The sequence below is a fragment of the Arachis hypogaea genome, chromosome 18, assembly GCF_003086295.3.
Source record: "Arachis hypogaea cultivar Tifrunner chromosome 18, arahy.Tifrunner.gnm2.J5K5, whole genome shotgun sequence".
NCBI classification, from domain to species: Eukaryota; Viridiplantae; Streptophyta; class Magnoliopsida; order Fabales; family Fabaceae; genus Arachis; species Arachis hypogaea.
In genome coordinates, this window is record NC_092053.1 from 50,633,117 (window position 1) to 50,654,446 (window position 21,330).

Below are 21,330 nucleotides of genomic sequence, written 5' to 3' on the forward strand. Positions count from 1 at the left end.
TTAATCTTTGAGGAACAGCAGAGCTCCACACCTTAATCTATGGAGTGTAGAAACTCTACCGTTGAAAATACATAAGTGAAAGGTCCAGGCATGGCCGAATGGCCAGCCCCCATGATCTAAGAACCAGGCGTCCAAAGATGATCCAAAGATGTTCAAAAGATGTCTAATACATTAGTAAAAGTCCTATTTATAATAAACTAGTTACTAGGGTTTACAGAAGTGAGTAATTGATGCATAAATCCACTTTCGGGGCCCACTTGGTGTGTGCTTGGGCTGAGCTTTAAGTCTACACATGGAGAGGTCATTCTTGGAGTTGAACGCCAGCTTTTGTGCCAGTTTGGGCGTTGAACTCCACTTTGCAACTTGTTTCTAGCGCTGGACGCCAGAATTGGGCAGAGAGCTGGCATTGAACACCAGTTTGCGTCATCTAAAATTGGGTAAAGTATGGACTATTATATATTTCTGGAAAGCCCTGGATATGTACTTTTTAACGCAATTGGAAGTGCGCCATTTCGAGTTCTGTAGCTCCAGAAAATTCATTTTGAGTGCAGGGAGGTCAGAATCCAGCAGCATCAGCAGTCCTTCTTCAACCTCTGAATCTGATTTTTACTCAAGTCCCTCAATTTCAGCCAGAAAATACCTGAAATCATAGAAAAACACACAAACTCATAGTAAAGTCCAGAAATGTGAATTTTAACATAAAAACTAATGAAAACATCCCTAAAAGTAACTAGATTCTACTAAAAACATACTAAAAACAATGCCAAAAAGCGTATAAATTATCCGCTCATCACAACACCAAACTTAAATTGTTGCTTGTCCCCAAGAAACTGAAAATCAAATAGGATAAAAAGAAGAGAATATACTATAAATTCCAAACTATCAATGAAACATAGCTCCAATCAGATGAGCGGGACTTGTAGCTTTTTGCCTCTTGAATAGTTTTGGCATCTCACTTTATCCATTGAGGTTCAGAATGATTGGCATCTATAAGAACTCAGAGTTCAGATAGTGTTATTGATTCTCCTAGTTCAGTATGATGATTCTTGAACACAGCTGTTTTATGAGTCTTGGTCGTGGCCCTAAGCACTTTGTTTTCCAGTATTACCACCGGATATATAAATGCCACAGACACATAACTGGGTGAACCTTTTCAGATTGTGACTTAGCTTTGCTAAAGTCCCCAACTAGAGGTGTCCAGGGTTCTTAAGCACACTCTTTTTTTGCTTTGGACCTTGACTTTAACCGCTCAGTCTCAAGTTTTCACTTGACACCTTCACGCCACAAGCACATGGTTAGGGACAGCTTGATTTAGTTGCTTAGGCCAGGATTTTATTCCTTTAGGCCCTCCTATCCACTGATGCTCAAAGCCTTGGGATCCTTTTTATTACCCTTGCCTTTTGGCTTTAAGGGTTACTGGCTTTTTGCTCTTTCCTTTTGGTTTTAAGAGCTTTTGGCTTTTTCTGCTTGCTTTTTCTTTTTCTTTCTATTTTTTTCGCCTATTTTTTTTTCTGCAAGCTTTGTTCTTTGCTGCTTTTTCTTGCTTCAAGAGTCATTTTTATGATTTTTCAGATTATCAAATAACATGCCTCCTTATCATCATTCTTTCAAGAGCCAACATATTTAACATTCTTAAACAACAACTTCAAAAGACATATGCACTGTTCAAGCATTCATTCAGAAAACAAGAAGCATTGTCACCACATCAACATAATTAAACTAAGTTCAAGGATAAATTCGAAACTCATGTACTTCTTGTTCTTTTGAATTAAAACATTTTTCATTTAAGAGAGGTGATGGATTCATAGGACATTCATAACTTTGAGACATAGTTACTAATTACTAATGATCATGTAATAAGACACAAACATAGATAAGCACTTAACATAGAAAACGAAAAACAGAGAATGTAAGAACAAGGAATGAGTCCACCTTAGTGATGATGGCGTTTCCTTCTTGAGGAACCAATGATGTCCTTGAGCTCTTCTATGTCTCTTCCTTGTCTTTGTTGCTCCTTCCTCATTGCTTTTTTGATCTTCTCTTATTTCATGAAGGATGATGGAGTGCTCTTGATGTTCCATCCTTAATTGTCCCATGTTGGAACTTAATTCTCCTAGGGAGGTGTTGATTTGCTCCCAATATTTATGAGGAGGGAAGTGCATCCCCTGAGGTATCTCAGAGATCTCTTGATTTGCAGCCACATGTTCTACCACTGAGCTATAGACCCTTGAGATGAATCTTTCCATCTCCCATGACTCGGAGGTGGAAGCCTTTGTCTTCCCTTCCCCTTTTCTAGAGGTTTCTCCGGTCTTAGGTGCCATCAATGGTAATGGAAAAACAAAAAGCTTATGCTTTTACCACACCAAACATAGAATGTTGCTCGCCCTCGAGCAAAAGAAGAAAGAATAGAAGAAGAAGAAGATATGGAGGAGATGGAGGGATGTGTGAATGGATGTGAGTGGTGAATGGAAAACAGAAGGGATGACCATGAATGGAGAGGGAGAGGGTGAGGTGGGTGGGGATCCTGTGGGGTCCACAGATCCTGAGGTGTTCAAGGATTTACAACCTTACACCAAATTAGGCATGCAAAATGCCCTTGCATACAACTCTGGGCGTTCAGCGCCAGATTGGTGCTTGTTCTGGGCGTTGAACGCCCATTTGTTGCCCATTTCTGGCGTTGAACGCCAGAACCATGCTTGTTCTGGGCGTTCAGTGCCAGCTCTACTCCAGGGTGCATTTCTGGCGTTCAAACGCCCAGATGCTGTCCCTTTCTGGCGTTCAGCGCCAGAACCATGCTCTGTTCTGGCGTTGAACGCCCAAAACATGCTTCTTACTGGCGTTTAAATGCCAGTAAGGTCTTCCTCCAGGGTGTGATTTTTCTTCTGCTGTTTTTGATTCCGTTTTCAATTTTTATTTTTATTTTGTGATTCCACATGATCATGAACCTAAGAAAACATGAAAATCAAATAAAAATAAAATTAGATTAATAAAAATTGGGTTGCCTCCCAACAAGCGCTTTTTTTTTAATGTCAATAGCTTGACAGTGGGCTCTCATGGAGCCTCACAGAAGTTCAGAGCATTGTTAAGACTCCCCAACACCAAACTTAGAGTTTGGATATGGGAGTTCAACACCAAACTTAGAGTTTGGTTGTGGCCTCCCAACACCAAACTTAGAGTTTGACTACGGGGGCTCTAGTTGACTCTGTTTTGAGAGAAGCTTTTTATGCTTCCTCTCCATGGATGCAGAGAGAGATCCTTGAGTTGTAAACACAAGGTTGTCCTCATTTATTTGAAGGATCAATTCTCCTCTGTCCACATCAATCACAGCTCTTGTTGTGGCTAGGAAGGGTCTTCCAAGGATGATGAATTCATCCTCATACTTCCCAGTATCTAGGACTATGAAATCAGTAGGGATGTAAAGGCCTTCAACCTTTACTAACACGTCCTCTACTTGTCCATAAGCCTGTTTTCTTGAATTGTCTGCCATCTCCAATGAGATTTTAGTGGCTTGCACCCCAAAGATTCCCAGTTTCTCTATTACAGAGAGGGGCATGAGGTTTATTCCTGAACCAAGGTCACACAGAGCCTTAAAGATCATGGTGCCTATGGTACAAGGTATTAAGAACTTTCCAGGATCCTGTTTCTTCTGAGGCAATGTCAGTTGATCCAGATCACTTAGTTCATTGGTGAACAAGGGAGGTTCATCTTCCCAAGTCTTAATACCAAATAATTTGGCATTCAGCTTCATGATTGCACCAAGGAACTTGGCAGCTTGCTCTTCAGTAACATCCTCATTCTCTTCAGAAGAGGAATACTCATCAGAGCTCATGAATAGCATAAGGAGGTTCAATGGAATCTCTATGGTCTCTAGTTGAGCCTCAGATTCTTTTGGTTCCTCAGAGGGAAGCTCCTTATTGATCACTGGGCGTCCCAGGAGGTCTTCCTCCTTGGGATTCACGTCCTCTCCTTCCTTCACAGGTTCGACCATGGTGATTAATTCAATGGCCTTGCACTCTCCTTTTGGATTTTCTTCTGTATTGCTTGGGAGAGTGCTAGGAGGGATTTCAGTGATCCTTTTACTCACCTGGCCCACTTGTGCCTCCAAATTTCTAATGGATGACCTTGTTTCATTCATGAAACTCACAGTGGCCTTAGATAGATCAGAGACTAAATTTGCTAAGCTAGATGGATTCTGCTCAGAATTCTCTGTCTGTTGGTGAGTGGATGATGGAAAAGGTTTACTATTGTTAAACCTATTTCTTCCACCATTATTAAAGCCTTGTTGAGGCTTTTGATCATTCCATGAGAAATTTGGATGATTTCTCCATGATGGGTAATAGGTGTTTCCATAAGGTTCACCCATATAATTTACCTCTGCTATTGCAGGGTTTTCAGGATCATAAGCTTCTTCTTCAGAAGATGCCTCTTGAGTACTGTTGGATGCAGCTTGCATTCCATTCAGACTCTGAGAAATCATATTGACTTGCTGAGTCAATATTTTATTCTGAGCCAATATAGCATTCAGAGTATCAATTTCAAGAACTCCCTTCTTCATAGGCGTCCCATTATTCACAGGATTCCTTTCAGAAGTGTACATGAACTGGTTATTAGCAACCATGTCAATGAGTTCTTGAGCTTCTGCAGGCATTTTCTTTAGGTGAATGGATCCACCTGCAGAGGTATCCAATGACATTTTAGCTAATTCAGATAGACCATCATAGAATATATCCAGGATGGTCCATTCTGAAAGCATGTCAGAAGGACACTTTTTGGTCAGTCCTTTGTATCTCTCCCAAGCTTCATAGAGGGATTCACCTTCTTTCTGTCTGAAGGTCTGAACATCCACTCTAAGCTTACTCAGCTTTTGAGGAGGAAAGAACTTGGCTAAGAAAGCCTTGACCAGCTTATCCCAAGAGTTCAGGCTATCCTTAGGTTGAGAGTCCAACCATATTCTAGCTCTGTCTCTCACAGCAAACGGGAAAAGCATGAGCCTGTAGACTTTAGGATCTACTCCATTAGTCTTAACAGTATCACATATCTGCAAGAATTCAGTTAAGAACTGAAAAGGATCTTCAGATGGAAGTCCATGAAACTTGTAGTTCTGCTGCATCAGAGAAACTAATTGAGGTTTCAGCTCAAAATTGTTTGCTCCAATGGCAGGAATGGAGATGCTTCTTCCATGTAAATTGGAATTTGGTGCAATAAAGTCCCCAAGCATCCTTCTTGCATTATTATTATTTTCGGCTGCCATCTCCTCTTCCTGTTCGAAAATTTCTGAAAGGTTATCTCTGGATTGTTGTAATTTAGCTTCTCTTAGTTTCCTCTTCAGAGTCTTTTCAGGTTCTGGATCTGCTTCAACAAGAATATTCTTGTCCTTACTCCTACTCATATGACAAAGAAGAGGGCACAGAAAAAGTAATAATAATAATAATAATAGGGATCCTTTATACCACAGTATAGAGGTCCTTGTGTGAGTAGAAGAAAAGAAGGGGACAAAGAATGTAATGTAAGGAAAGAAACAGAAGGGTGAGGAGAGCAGAGAAGTGAGATGAGGAGATGTTAGTAGATGAATAAATAAATAGAATAAGATGATAGAGGGAGAATTTCGAAAATAATTTTTGAAAAAGAGTTAGTGATTTTCGAAAATAGTTTTTGAAAAAGGTTAGTAGTTTTTCGAAAATTAAAATAAAAAATCAAAATAATTAGTTAATCAAAAAGAATTTTTGAAAAAGAGGGAAGATATTTTCGAAAATTAGAGAGAGAGAGTTAGTTAGGTAGTTTTGAAAAAGATAAGAAACAAACAAAAAGTTAGTTAGTTAGTTGAAACAAATTTGAAAATCAATTTTTGAAAAGATAAGAAGATAAGAAGTTAGAGAAGATATTTTAAAATCAAATTTTTGAAAAAGATAAGATAAGAAGATATTTTTGAAAAGATATGATTGAAATTAGTTTTGAAAAAAATTTGATTTTAAAAAAAATCACAATTAATGACTTGATTCACAAGAAATCACAAGATATGATTCTAGAACTTAAAGTTTGAATCTTTCTTAACAAGTAACAAACTTGAAATTTTTTAATCAAAACATTAATTGTTGATGTTATTTTCGAAAATTATGAGATAAAATTAAGGAAAAGATTTTTGAAAAATATTTTTATAATTTTCGAAAATAACTAAGAAAAATGAAAAAGATTTGATTTTTGAAAAAGGTTTTGAAAAAGATAAGATTTTTAAATTGAAAATTTGATTTGACTCATAAAAACAACTATATTTTAAAAATTTTTGAAAAAGTCAAATCTAATTTTCGAATTTTTAAGAGAAAAAAAGGGGAAGATATTTTTTTGATTTTTGAAATTTTAATGATGAGAGAGAAAAACATGCAAAATGATGCAATGCATGAAAGTTATGGATCAAAGCAAAGAATGTATGCAAGAATGCTATGAATGTCAAGATGAACACCAAGAACACTTTGAAGATCATGATGAACATCAAGAACTTATTTTTGAAAATTTTATATGCAAAGAAAACATGCAAGACACCAAACTTAGAAATCTTTCATGTTTAGACACTATGAATGCAAAAATGCACATGAAAAACAAGAAAAGATGCAAAACAAGAAAACATCAAGATCAAACAAGAAGACTTACCAAGAACAAGTTGAAGATCATGAAGAACACTATGAATGCATGAATTTTTCGAAAAATACAAGATGAACATGCAATTGACACCAAACTTTAAATCTGACTCAAGACTCAAACAAGAAATACAAAATATTTTTTTGATTTTTTTATGATTTTATGATTTTTTTTGTATTTTCTTTTAATTTTTTCTTCGAAAATCATTTTGAAAAAGAAAAATAAGGATTCCAAAATTTTTAATATGAATTCTAGGAATCTTATGCTCTTTAGTCTAAAGCTCCAATCAAAGGGTCAGGCATGGCTTAATAGCCAGCTAAGCTTTAGTAAAAATATGAGTGTTTTAAGCCAAAACCTCAGTCCAAAAGAATTTAGACATGGCTTTACAGCCAGCCAGGCTTTAGCATGCTTCATGAAACACTAGAATTCATTTTTAAAAATTCTGAAGAAAAATATATTTTTGAAAACATTTTTATTTAAAAATTTTTTTTTTCAAAAACAAGGGAGAAATTTTTGAAAGAGTTTTGAAAATTTTTTGAAAAGAAAACAAAAAGAAAATTACCTAATCTGAGCAACAAGATGAACCGTCAGTTGTCCAAACTCAAACAATCCCCGGCAACGGCGCCAAAAACTTGGTGCACGAAATTGTGATCTCTGATAATGGCTCCAAGAGCTTGGTGCTCTAATCTCAATTCATAATTTGTCATAACTTCGATACAACTAACCAGCAAGTGCACTGGGTCGTCCAAGTAATAAACCTTACGTGAGTAAGGGTCGATCCCACGGAGATTGTTGGTATGAAGCAATCTATGGTCACCTTGTAAATCTCAGTCACGCGGATAATAATTGATTATGGAGTTTTCGAAAATTAAATAATAAAAGAAGGATAGAAATACTTATGTAATTCATTGGTGAGAATTTCAGATAAGCGTGTAGAGATGCTTTCGTTCCTCTGAATCTCTGCTTTCCCGCTGTCTCCATCCAATCAGTCTTACTCCTTTCCATGGCTGGCGTTATGTAAGGGCATCACCGTTGTCAATGGTTACATCCCCTCCTCTTATGAAAATGGTCCAAATGCTCTGTCACAGCACGGCTAATCATCTGAGGTTCTCGATCATGCTGGAATAGGATTCACCCTCCTTTTGCGTCTGTCACTACGCCCAACACTCGCGAGTTTAAAGCTCGTCACAGCCATTTAATCCCAGAATCCTACTCAGAATACCACAGACAAGGTTTAGACCTTCCGAATTCTCATGAATGCCGCCATCAATCTAGCTTACACCATGAAGATTCTGATTAAGAGATCTAAGAGATAATCATTCAATCGAAGGTAGAACGGAAGTGGTTTTCAGGCACGCCTTCATGGGGAATGATGATGATTGTCACGTTCATCACATTCAGGTTGAAGTGCGAATGAATATCTTAGAAGCGGAATAAGTTGAATTGAATAGAAAACAGTAGTACTTTGCATTAATCTTTGAGGAACAGCAGAGCTCCACACCTTAATCTATGGAGTGTAGAAACTCTACCGTTGAAAATACATAAGTGAAAGGTCCAGGCATGGCCGAATAGCCAGCCCCCATGATCTAAGAACCTGGCGTCCAAAGATGATCCAAAGATGTTCAAAAGATGTCTAATACAGTAGTAAAAAGTCCTATTTATAATAAACTAGTTACTAGGGTTTACAGAAGTGAGTAATTGATGCATAAATCCACTTCCGGGGCCCACTTGGTGTGTGCTTGGGCTGAGCTTGAAGTCTACACGTGGAGAGATCATTCTTGGAGTTGAACGCCAGCTTTTGTGCCAGTTTGGGCGTTGAACTCCACTTTGCAACTTGTTTCTGGCACTGGACGCCAGAATTGGGGAGAGAGCTGGCGTTGAACGCCAGTTTGCATCGTCTAAACTTGGGCAAAGTATAAACTATTATATATTTCTGGAAAGCCCTGGATGTCTACTTTCCAATGCAATTGGAAGCGCACCATTTCGAGTTCTGTAGCTCCAGAAAATCATTTTGAGTGCAGGGAGGTCAGAATCCAGCAGCATCAGCAGTCCTTCTTTAACCTCTGAATCTAATTTTTGCTCAAGTTCCTCAATTTCAGCCAGAAAATACCTGAAATCATAGAAAAACACAAAAATTCATAGTAAAGTCCAGAAATGTGAATTTTAACATAAAAACTAATGAAAACATCCCTAAAAGTAACTAGATTCTACTAAAAACAATGCCAAAAAGCGTATAAATTATCCGCTCATCACCAGTCTTCTTGTTTGATCTTGATGTTTTCTTGTTTTGTGTCTTTTCTTATTTTTCATGTGCATTTTTGTATTCATAGTGTCTGAACATGAAAGATTCCTAAGTTTGGTGTCTTGCATGTTTTCTTTGCATTGAAAATTTTTCAAAAATATGTTCTTGATGTTCATCATGATCTTCAAAGTGTTCTTGGTGTTCATCTTGACATTCAGAGCATTCTTGCATGCATTCATTGTTTTGATCCATAATTTCCATGCATTGAGCATTTTTAGTGTTTTTCTCTTTCATCATTAACAATTCAAAAATAAAAAAAAAATATCTTTCCTTTTTTCTCTCATAAATTTCGAAAATTTAGATTGACTTTTTCAAAAATTTTTAAAATTCAATTGTTTCTTATGAGTCAAATCAAATTTTCAATTTAAAAATCTTATCTTTTTCAAAATCTTTTCCAAAAATCAAATCTTTTTCATTTTTCTTATTTATTTTCGAAAATTTTAAAAATATTTTTCAAAAATCTTTTTCTTAATTTTATATCATATTTTCGAAAATATCATCAACAATTAATGTTTTGATTCAAAAATTTCAAGTTTGTTACTTACTTGTTAAGAAAGATTCAAACATTAAGTTCTAGAATCATATCTTGTGATTTCTTGTGAATCAAGTCATTAATTGTGATTTTAAAAATCAAATCTTTTTCAAAACTAATTTCAATCATAACTTTTCAAAAATATCTTCTTATCTTATCTTTTTCAAAATCATATCTTTTCATATCATATATTTTCCAAAAATTTGATTCTAAAATATCTTTTCTAACTTCTTATCTTCTTATCTTTTAAAATTTGATTTTCAAAATTTGTTTTAACTAACTCATTGACTTTTTGTTTGTTTCTTATCTTGTTCAAAACTACCTAACTAACTCTCTCTTTCTAATTTTCGAAAATATCTTCCCTCTTTTTCAAAATTTCTTCTTAATTAACTAATTATTTTAATTTTTTATTTTAATTTTCGAAAATTACTAACTTTTTTCAAAAACTATATTCGAAAATCACTAACTCTTTTTCAAAAATTATTTTCGAAAATCCTCTTTTTTCTCTCATCTCCTTCTATTTATTTATTCATCTACTAACATGTCTCCCTCACTCACCAAAAATTTGAACCCTCTCTCTCTGAGTTCAGATTTTCTCTTCTTCTTTTCTTCTACTCACATAAGGGAACCTCTATACTTGGGCAAAAAGGATCTCTATTATTATTATTTTTCTGTTCCCTCTTTTTCATATGAGCAGGAGCAAGGACAAGAACATTCTTGTTGAAGCAGACCCTAAACCTGAAAGGACTCTGAAAAGGAAACTAAGAGAAGCTAAAATACAACAATCTAGAGATAACCTTACAGAAATTTTCTAACAGGAAGAGGAGATGGCAGCCAAAAATAATAATAATGCAAGGAGGATGCTTGGTGACTTTACTGCACCTAATTCCAATTTACATGGAAGAAGCATCTCCATCCCTACCATTGGAGCAAACAATTTTGAGCTTAAACCTCAATTAGTTTCTCTGATGCAACAAAACTGCAAGATTCATGGACTTCCATCTGAAGATCCCTTTCAGTTCTTAACTGAATTCTTGCAGATCTGTGATACTGTTAAGACTAATGGAGTAGATCCTGAAGTCTACAGGCTCATGCTTTTCCCTTTTGCTGTAAGAGACAGAGCTAGAGTGTGGTTGGACTCTCAACCCAAAGATAGCCTGAACTCTTGGGATAAGCTGGTCACGGCTTTCTTAGCCAAGTTCTTTCCTCCTCAAAAGCTGAGCAAGCTTAGAATGGATGTTCAAACCTTCAGACAGAAAGAAGGTGAATCCCTCTATGAAGCTTGGGAGAGATACAAGCAACTGACCAAAAAGTGTCCTTCTGACATGCTTTCAGAATGGACCATCCTGGATATATTCTATGATGGTCTGTCTGAATTAGCTAAGATGTCATTGGATACTTCTGTAGGTGGATCCATTCGCCTAAAGAAAACACCTGCAGAAGCTCAAGAACTCATTGACATGGTTGCTAATAACCAGTTCATGTACACTTCTGAGAGAAATCCTGTGAGTAATGGGATGCCTCAGAAGAAGGGAGTTCTTGAAATTGATACTCTGAATGCCATATTGGCTCAGAATAAAATATTGACTCAGCAAGTCAATATGATTTCTCAGAGTCTGAATGGAATGCAAGCTGCATCCAACAGTACTCAAGAGGCATCTGTGAATTACATGGGTGAACCATATGGAAACACTGATGAGCGGATAATTTATACGCTTTTTGGCATTGTTTTTAGTATGTTTTTAGTAGGATCTAGTTACTTTTAGGGATGTTTTCATTAGTTTTTATGTTAAATTCAAATTTCTGGACTTTACTACGAGTTTATGTGTTTTTCTGTGATTTCAGATATTTTCTGGCTGAAATTGAGGGACTTGAGCAAAAATCAGATCCAGAGGTAGAAGAAGGACTGATAAACCCATATTTCATGAGTTCTTTTGTGCTTAATTTGAGTGATTTATACAATCCTTCACCTACTTATTCACATTAATTGCATGGTTTTACTTTCCCTTCCTTATTATGTCATATTGTGAAAAACATGTTTCCTAAGCTCTAAAAATTAATTATTTTAATTACCTTTATTTCCATTCGATGCCGTGATTAGTGTGTTGAGTAGTTTCAGATTTTCTAAGGCAGAATGACTTAAAGGATGGAAAAGGAAACATACAAAAATGGAAGGAGAAAGCAAAACGGAGCTTTGAAGGAAACTGGTATTCACGCGATCGCATGGACGACGCGATCGCGTGCCAAGCACGAATCAGCAGCGACGCGGCCGCATGACTGACGCGACCGCGCGCCTTAAGCAGAACGCACATGACGCGGTCACATGACTGACGTGACCGCGTGGCAAGGAAAAGCTCCGAATGACGCGACCGCGTGACCCACGCGGACGCGTGACAGAGGCCACGTATCAGAATTTACAGAATATGCCCCCAGCGAATTCTGAAGCCCTTTTTGGCCCAGATCCAAGTACAGATAGCATAGACCAGAGGTTATAAAGTGTGGGAATGCACCCATTCAAAGAGAGCTCGCATATTTTATTTTTTTCAATGATTTAGATTTAGTTGAGAGGGAGATCTTCTCTCTCTCTCTCTTAGGATTTAGGATTTCTTCTTGTTTTAAGAGTGACTCTCAATCCAGGTTTTATATTTCTTTGTTTTAAACTTCCCTTTCACTTTATTTATTTATTCCAGTATCTGAGTTGGCTATTTACCTTAATCATTGGATCTATGAATTCTTCCATGTTGCAGACTGTTATTTGAATTAATGATAATTGAGGTATTTTCAGTTTATGATTCTTCTCTTTGATATAAGTTACCATTGCTTCTCATCTAAGGACATTTTTATTATTCCAGCAATTTTACTTTTTCTCCTTTTGGTCCTGGTTAAGAATTCAGTAACTCAACAGTTATTAAACTCAACATAATTGTTAATCGTTATCTTGCTAATTGAGCTGAACTTAAGTAATCCCAACCTTTTCTTAGGAAATAAATAGGATTCAAAGGTCAATTTAATTAGTCCCTTGACTTTCCTTTGCCCTAGTAAAGGTTGACCAAGTAGAGTTTAGATTCAACTTTCATCATAGTTGAGAGAGATAACTACGTTGGACCTCCAACTTCTCTTACCTCGCCAAAAGTCTGCTTTACAGTATTTATTTATTTTAATTGCCATTTATTTTACTTGTCATTCAAATTACTTGCTTCTCATCTTTTAAACCCCGCTTACAACCTTTATAGCCGATAATAAGAACATACTTCCTCGCAGTTCCTTGAGAAGACGACCCGAGGTTTGAATACTCGGTTAACAATTTCTAAAGGGGTTTGTTACTTGTGACACCCAAAACGTTTGTATGAAAGGACTTTTGAAGGTTTAGAAACTATACTTGCAACGAGGATTCATCCGCGAATTTCTAGACCACGCAAAAGTTCTCTCATCAAAATGGCGCCGTTGCCGGGGAACTGTTAACGTGTGCCTTATTATTGGTTATTGTAAATATTTTTCTTTTGCTTGTTTATTTATTTTTGTTTTTCCTTTTTATCTTTATTTGCTACTATGAACTCTCACCCCTCTCGCTTTGAGTTTGGTTCTAATATTGTTAAAGGAAATAGAAGTTACAGCAGGAATGTGTACCAAGGTCAGACCAATCAAGGATGGATGGAACCAAGAGGATCTAATCAACCCTTTTGGCAGCAACACCCTCCGAGATATCCTGGACAAAGACCATTCTACAGTGCATACCCAGCTGAAAGACATGGTGGACAACCTTGTAACTACCAACAAGCCCCACCCCGTGCATATAAACCATCCTTTCAACATAACCTCGAACCACCACACTCACAAGCCTCTCTTCACCATTCGCCACCATATGATCCTTCATTACCCCAATACCAATCCAATCACTCCCAATCACCACCACTTTCCTTTGTAGCATGTCCAAGTCCAGCAACCCGAGAAGCAGAGGATCGCCTAAAGGAAACAGTAAGAAAATTTCAAACAACCATTCAACAACTGGAGCAAGTGATAATTCAATGGGCATCTAGGTGCTCAAATACACAAGGATCAGCCACAGCTCCATGTGGACAGCCCAATGAAGAGCATAGCATGAAGGAGATACCAGAAGCACCAGTGGACAAGACAGAGAATGAATTTGTACTAGAACAATTGGAAGAAGCTGTCTTTGTTCAAGAAGAAGAGTTGATTGAAGACCTAGGAGATGCTGAACTTCCATGGGAATCCAGAATTGAGGAAAACTCCGTCCAGGATGCTACAGTTGATGCTAAGGAGGATATTTCTCCAAGGCAAGTCGTTTATGAAAAATCAGACGGAATAATCCAAGAAATAAATTCCCTTAATGATGATAGTCACAAGTCTAGCTCTCTTAGTGATGAACTTGCATCCGCAAGTGAATTCTTTGAGATCAAAGAATTTTCCCCAAGTGAATATGAAGATGATGCGGAGGTAGATTTCTCTCAACCTCCAATCAATGACTCAAGTGATGAGGAAGACATAGAAGACTTTGACCAGGACACAGATACAATTGAAGATCTTTGCAAAGAAGTGGAGGAATTCACAGAAGAACACAAAGAAATGGAACTTGCAGAACCACCAAAAACACCTATCCCAAGGCCATTACCACTTAATACAAGCTTCAAGTGGGTACAATCCTTAACTTATAACTTTACTTATTCACTTGAATATGGTTTGCTTGAAACAGATGGCCAGCTTAGAGCTCTCTGTGGCTTTAAGAGTAAGAGGGAAATGGCTCGTACTCAGAGCTGGTGCACAAGGTTCAATAAGGTTCCACGCTTCACCTCGAAGTACACGGATTGGTATCATGCTAAATTGTATGGATCACGGAGAACGTTTGGTCACCACGGTGAGATTCTACTTTTTAACCCGCCCGAATGGAAACATGTAGATCAAGACGGAGGCGGATTTAAAAGCAAGGCTTGGAATCCTGGAGTTTATTCTGACATTCGTCGTCCCGGGAGCCTGAAAATCTGTTTGAAGCTGTTCGGAAGCTTTACATGCCTAGTTTGGGACCCCGGAGGCTATTGGCATTCCAAGCACTGGTGGAGATTTTTAGACGAATTTATACATAAACCACCATAACATGATACTCCTCCAATGTCCAACTTAAGGACTTTAACTAAAAGTGCTAGGTGGGAGACAACCCACCATGGTATGGTCGCTTCTTTTTCAATTTATTTCTTATTAATTGCTTTCATTTTTCCTTTTTCATTTTAATTTATTAAACCTGGAATCATGCATAGCATTCATGTTAATCATTGCATTCTGCATTTTTCATGCATATAAAAAAAAAAGGGGTGCACGACGCGACCGCATGCCCCATGCGATCGCGTCATACTGCGAAAAACACCACCCGCGCGACCGCGTGACCCACGCGGCCGCGTGATATATATATCGGCGTAAGGATCCAACGAACAGAAAGTTAGGCTGGAATCGTGGGGCCCATGTGCGTTTTGCACAAATTGGCCCACGCGATCGCATGCCCCATGCGATCGCGTCACTTGCACAATACCAATCCCATGCGACCGCGTGAGCGACGTGATCGCGTCGCATGGATTGCACATCACCCCAAAAGGAGACAAAGAGTTGTGCTAAAACGGCGTTGGAGTCGTGCGTTTAGCACGAATTCCAGCAACGCGATCGCGTGACTCACGCGATTGCGTCACCCCTCTTTCCCCCCTCCCATGCGAGCGACGCACGCGATCGCGTCACTCCCATTTTCACCTCAACCACGCGACCGCATACCCCACGCGGCCGCGTGGATTCGAAAGTATAACCCCCCAGTCACGCGAACCCTATTAGTCACGCAGCCCCCCCACCCCCAACCCTCTTCTCCCTCTCTGCTTCTTCTCCCTCCAACAACCACCCAGCACCACCCAGCCGCCACCGCGCCACCACCCAGACGCCGCCGCCGTCCAGACACCGCCGCCGCAACCCCCTCCCCTCCCTTCTTCTCCCTACTTCCTCTCTCCTCCTGATGCCAGGACATTTTGGCCAGTTTCACTGACCTTTTATTTACTGTTTTTAGGGTAGTTTCATGTATTTTCTTAGGAAATAAGCTAGTTTTGGGTAGATATTCACTTACATCTTGATTCAAGCATACATTGTGCACTTTACATGATTTCATGAGAATTTTGCATGAATTATGTGATAAATTGGATGATGCATGATCCCATGATTAAGAGCAAGACTTTGATGCACTTTGTTTGATTGATTTCAGGCCAAAAGAAGAAGAGAAGAGCCACGATAGTGGCTACGTTAGTTACACTAACGTCGAAGGAAGGAAAGCCACAACGTTAGTAAGAAAAGTTAGTGGCATTAACTTTGAAGAAAGGAAATGGAGCCAATGTTAGTGACACTTAACATTATCACTAACGTTGGACCAAGCTCATAAGTGGCCACGTTAGTTGCCACGTTAACTTAGTTAACGTGGCCTCTAACGTTAAGAAGAAAAGGGGAAGCCAACGTTAGTGTCATTCAACTTTCTCACTAACGTTGGCCAAGTCACAAGAAGCCACGTTAACTCCCACGTTAACCTAGTTAACGTGGAAGCTAACGTGAAGAAACTAGGTGGTCGACAACGTTAGTGACACCAAACATTGTCACTAACGTTGGGATGAACACACACTATCCCCAAGAAGCCACGTTAACTCCCACGTTAACCTAGTTAACGTGGAAGTTAACGTGAAGAAGAGAAGTTGTCGACAACGTTAGTGACACCAAACATTGTCACTAACGTTGCCAACACAAGCCACTATGAGCCACGTTAACTCCCACGTTAACTTAGTTAACGTGGCACCTGGCAGCCTGACCATGCCTTCTTCAAACACACATAACATGAGCCACAAAGCTCCAAATGAGGTGATTCCAGTGGCATTGGAAAGTAGAATTCCAGAGCTTTCCAAGCATATATGGCACTATATGGTTGACACTAAATTTGAGGGAGAAAACCTGCCCCGAAAGTGCAATGATGAACATGGTGTCAACCTGTATTAAGGCCAACTGACCTCTTCACCTTCCAAGAAATGTAACTCGAGTTGTAGAGCTCTAAATGATGTGCTTCCAAAAGCATTGGAAAGTCGACATCTAGGGCTTTCCAACAATATATAATAGTATGGGGTGGACACTAAGTTTGAGCTTCAGAAACTGGCAATAATGAAGCCCTGATCGCTAGCGTTATTGGCAATCAACATTTCCAGTAACGTTGGCATATATGCTAGCGACCATGTCCACTTCAAAGGAGCATAACTTGAGCTACCAAGGTCCAATTGAGGTGATTTTAGTTGCGTTAGAAAGCTGACATTCAGAGCTTTCCAACGATATATAATACTTTATGGTGGGCATGAAATTTGAGCACAAACAAGAGGCATCTTTTAAGCCCCAAAAACACCAACTGGGCAGCAAGTGCAACGTTAGCCACAATAACTTTAGCACTAACGCCACACTTGTAGCGTTAGTGTGGCTAACTTTAGCACCAACTTTAGCCCCTGGACCTCAAATTAACTCACTTCTCTCTCAAGTCCACTTCAAAGCTCAAGCAAGCAAGCCCACAAGTGTCAACCAATCAAGGCCACAAGAAGCATCTAGAATAGGAATTTTCATTTTATTGTAATTTGCTTTTAATTTCATTTTTGTAATTTAGGAGAGCCTATATAAAGGCCTTAGTTTTTACATTCAAGGGAGGCTAGAAATTCTGAGAATTGGGGAATTAGGGGATTGAAGAGGGGTCTTCGGACTCCCTTCCCTCACACACTTTTCCTTTTCTTTCTTTGTACTTTTCATTTATGAATTTGGAAGTTTTATTTTCAGTTTTTATCTTCATCTTTACTTTTCTGCACTTTCTTTCTTTTCTATTTTTGTAGAGCAATGATCAACTAACTCTTTACATTAGGGTTAGAGAGCTCTATTGTGATTCAATGGATCAATTGTAGTTCTTATTCTTCTTCTTCTTTCTTTTCTCTTGATTTTACTTGAAAGCTTTCGGTCTTCATCCAATTGGGTAGTTATCTTGGAAAAGAAGCTATTCATACTTGAATCTCTTCTGAACCTTGAAAGAGGAATGAAGAGATCAAGCTAGAAATACTTTCTCATGCTGGACCAAATTGGGTTTGGATGGATATGTGACTATAATCCTCTCAACACTTGATTTGGGAAATGCATGTAGTATAATCAGTGACCATACTTCATCTCTTCTCATGAGCAATTGACCAAAAAATTGGCTATTGATCAAGATTTGAGAGATTGAATTACAAGAAATTATAATTCAATCACTTAAGATTGCCAAGGAGATCAATGAGTGCATTGATTGAGGAAGAGATGAGAATGAACATGATCCGGAGGGTTGCAATATCTCTTGATCCCAATGTTCATTTTATTTTTAGTTCTTACATTTACTTTTCTTGTCATTTTACTTCTCTGCACTTTATTGCTTTCTTTACTTTTCTGTCAATTTACATTTCCTTGTTACTTATCACTCCATTATGATTCGTCTAACTAGGATAATCAATTAACCATTGATTGCTTAATCCATTAATCTCTGTGGGATTCGACCTCACTCTATTGTGAGTTTCACTTGACGACAATTCGGTACACTTGCCGAAGGGAGATTTGTTGAGAGACAAGTTTCCACCCGCATCAAGTTTATGGCGTCCTTGCCGGGGATTAATTGTGATTAACAAATTACCGGTTGATTGATTTACTAGATTAGACACTTTTCTTTTGTCTTTATTTTCTTTTGTTTCTTTATTTTCTTTTGCTAACCAACTGTTTGTGATATTGCCTCACTGGGAATTTCCTCATCTGTGACAAGGGGAATTCCAAATCTCTTTTATCTTGGTGATTGTTATTTGATACAGAGTATTTTATAGAAAAATGGAGTATAGATCATCCTTTGGTCAATCAAACATCATGGGAAACTCTGCACCACCACAGAATGATTTACATTACTATGCACATGGTGGATGGGAGTATCAAGAACATGAAATGGGGTGCTTCCCAGGGTCACAAAATGGTTCATATTTTGATGACTTTGATCACTTCTCAAGTTGTACCTGGGAAGATCAAAACAAAAGAAATTTCACTTATTCACACCCCATTCATCAAGAGCCATCATCCTTTAATTATTCAACCTCACCTCTGAGCCTTTCGCATCAAAACCCCTCACCACTTGGATATGCCTCAACACAAAATTCCTTTCCACATCCATATAATTCATCTCACCACTCACACAATGCATTCCATTACACACAAAATTCTTCTCACAGTCCACAAAACCCATATCATTACTCACAAAAGTCATACCACTCTCAGAACATAAAACCACAAAACAACCAATTCCATTCACAAAGTAGCCACCCTCAACCTCCAAATTTCACCCCAGCTGCACACCCTCCCCTCGAGGATAAGCTATCAAGGATAGAGAACCTACTAGCAATGCTCTTGGAAGAATCTAAGGACACAAGGACTTTCCAAGAGGAAGTAAAAACCATTATGCAGAACCGGTGGGTTGCCATTAAGAAGCTTGAGACACAAGTTGGATATCTATCAAAGCAAATCACTACCCACACTTCTCTCAATGATACCATGGCAAACCCAAGGGAGGAATCAGAAGAACAAGAAAAAGAGGCACCCATACCAAGTGAGATTTCTATGAAGAAGGAGGAGGTTATGAGGGTATATAAGCCTAAGGCTCCATACCCACAGAGGTTACTAGTGGTGACAAAGGAACATGCAAACTCACTCCCAAAAGACTCAATGCAACATCATGTAGAAGAAAGGGAGGAAGTCAATCAAGGGAGTCCACACTCCAAGGAAACAAAGAGTTGCATAGAGGGTGAGTTCATTGAACCACCAATTCAAGAAGTTCTTGATGAAGAGGATGCTCCAACCATCATACAATATCCAAGTCCTGAAATCAAGGTGGTAAAGGCAATCAACATGAACACTAACAAAAGGATGGTGACCAAGAGAAGAAGGACAATATTCATGAAGAAGAAAAGGTCAACCAAAAGCCATCCCACCCCTACCCCAACAAGCAAGTTTACTCAAGCTAACAACAGAAGAAGGCTTGCTGGGGAGAGGCACTCAAAACAAGGGGCATTAACTGGCTCCTCTTTCCTCTTGAGGCCATTCCTCTTAACAAACTGGAAGAAGAGGAAGAAAGTCGTGAACAACATGTCAAGCTAATGACATTAAAAGAGCGCTTGTTGGGAGGCAACCCAACTGTAGGTAACATTTTCTTGCTTTGCTTAGTTTACTTTCAATAATTTGACATATGATTGCACTCTAAGTTTGGTGTTGCCATGCAACAATTTGAATTTCAATCTTCACTGGGTACTTGCAACATTCTAGATTGACAGTGGCACACTAAGTTTGGTGTTGCCACTTAACTTTCATGCAAAGTACCATGCCAACACCACTTATTAATGCATCAAAATTGTCTCTGTTTTACTTCTTGTGCTTTTGTTGTGATCCATAATCTTGCTTGCTGAAACACATGCATACTCACACTTTATTTTAAGACATTCATGATCCATCATAAACCCCGTCACCACTGTTTTAATTGTTGCTTGAGTATAAGCAATCATTCTTTGTCTGGTGTGGGAAGGGGAAGAATAGGAGGAAAAGGGCAACAACAATGAAGATAAAATACAAGGTGGTAAAGTTCCTTTCTCCTCTTACTTATTTCCAGCACTTTAATTTGCATGATTGTCTTCTATGTTCTTTGTATGTATGTGTGCTTTCTCCTTGTGAATAAGCATGTCAAATCTGTCTTTTAAACTTTTTTTATTGATTAAGGCTGTGTTTTCTAGTCTGAATGTCATTACTGCATCCTTACTTTGCTTACTTGTATGCTTGTCCCTTTTGAATCAAATGAAAAGATAATGGGTGTTTTATAAAAGACCAGAGTAGAGTTCATACTATGGAGTAAGTTCCTGAGTTTGTGGTGTGATCATAAGTTAGCTAAGTTGGTTCAACCACAAGGTGGGAAGACAACTATCTGTCCTGAATCATATGCTTTGAACACACCCCATGAGACTAACTAAATAACAAGATCCTAATAAGAAAAAGGGGAAAAGAAAAATGAAAGTGGAAAAATAAAAGAAAAAGAGTAAGCAATAATGCTAGGCACCAATGGTTTTAATCTTGAAGCATGTGTCTGTGGTGTTCCTGTGTGAGGGATTTACTCGGATGAATAAGCTCTTAGGGGTGCCTTATCACTTGGTAACTTGGGTTAACTAACTCGGGATTATCAGCTGAAAGTCTACTATCAAGAGTAACCCTCAATACAGAGCATTTAGTAACCCAAAGAGGTGCTAGACACCAAGGTCTCAAGAAAAGAAAATAAATAAACCATATGCCTGTGGTGTGTATATATGGGGGAGAGACTTGAGCAAGTAAGTCCTTAGGGGTGCTTCAACACCTAGCACCTTGAACCAACTGGTTCGGGAGTGTTGGCTGAAAGCTTATTTTAAAGAGTTGCCCCCTTACAGAACACTTAGCTTAAAGAACACAAATAAGCCCTGAAATGACAACAAAAGGATCAATGAATAAAAGTCTCATGGGATGCAATCACAGTGAGTATTCTAGGACATGATAAAGGTCTGAAAGCCAGGAATGAACCTAAGTTGCTATGCATGAAACCACCATAAAACCAGGGACATGACTTCCACAAGAATGACTCATTTCTCTTGGCATTCCATTCATCATTCTCTTGTTCCAGTACTTGCTTAGGGACAAGCAAGCTTTAAGTTTGGTGTTGTGATGCCAGGACATTTTGGCCAGTTTCACTGACCTTTTCTTTACTGTTTTTAGGGTAGTTTCATGCATTTTCTTA

The 21,330-nt window shown here is 38.4% G+C and overlaps 2 non-coding genes across 2 annotated transcripts; one reads left to right on the forward strand and one right to left on the reverse strand.

Moving 5' to 3' along the window:
* Positions 1-4,747: 4,747 nt before the first annotated feature.
* On the forward strand, positions 4,748-4,855 carry LOC112774786 (small nucleolar RNA R71). The gene has a single exon (XR_003189247.1). It is a non-coding gene; the product is annotated as a small nucleolar RNA R71 (small nucleolar RNA).
* A 5,835-nt stretch (positions 4,856-10,690) lies between these two features.
* Positions 10,691-10,798, reverse strand: LOC112774945 (small nucleolar RNA R71). The gene has a single exon (XR_003189398.1). It is a non-coding gene; the product is annotated as a small nucleolar RNA R71 (small nucleolar RNA).
* Between the last annotated feature and the right edge of the window lie 10,532 nt (positions 10,799-21,330).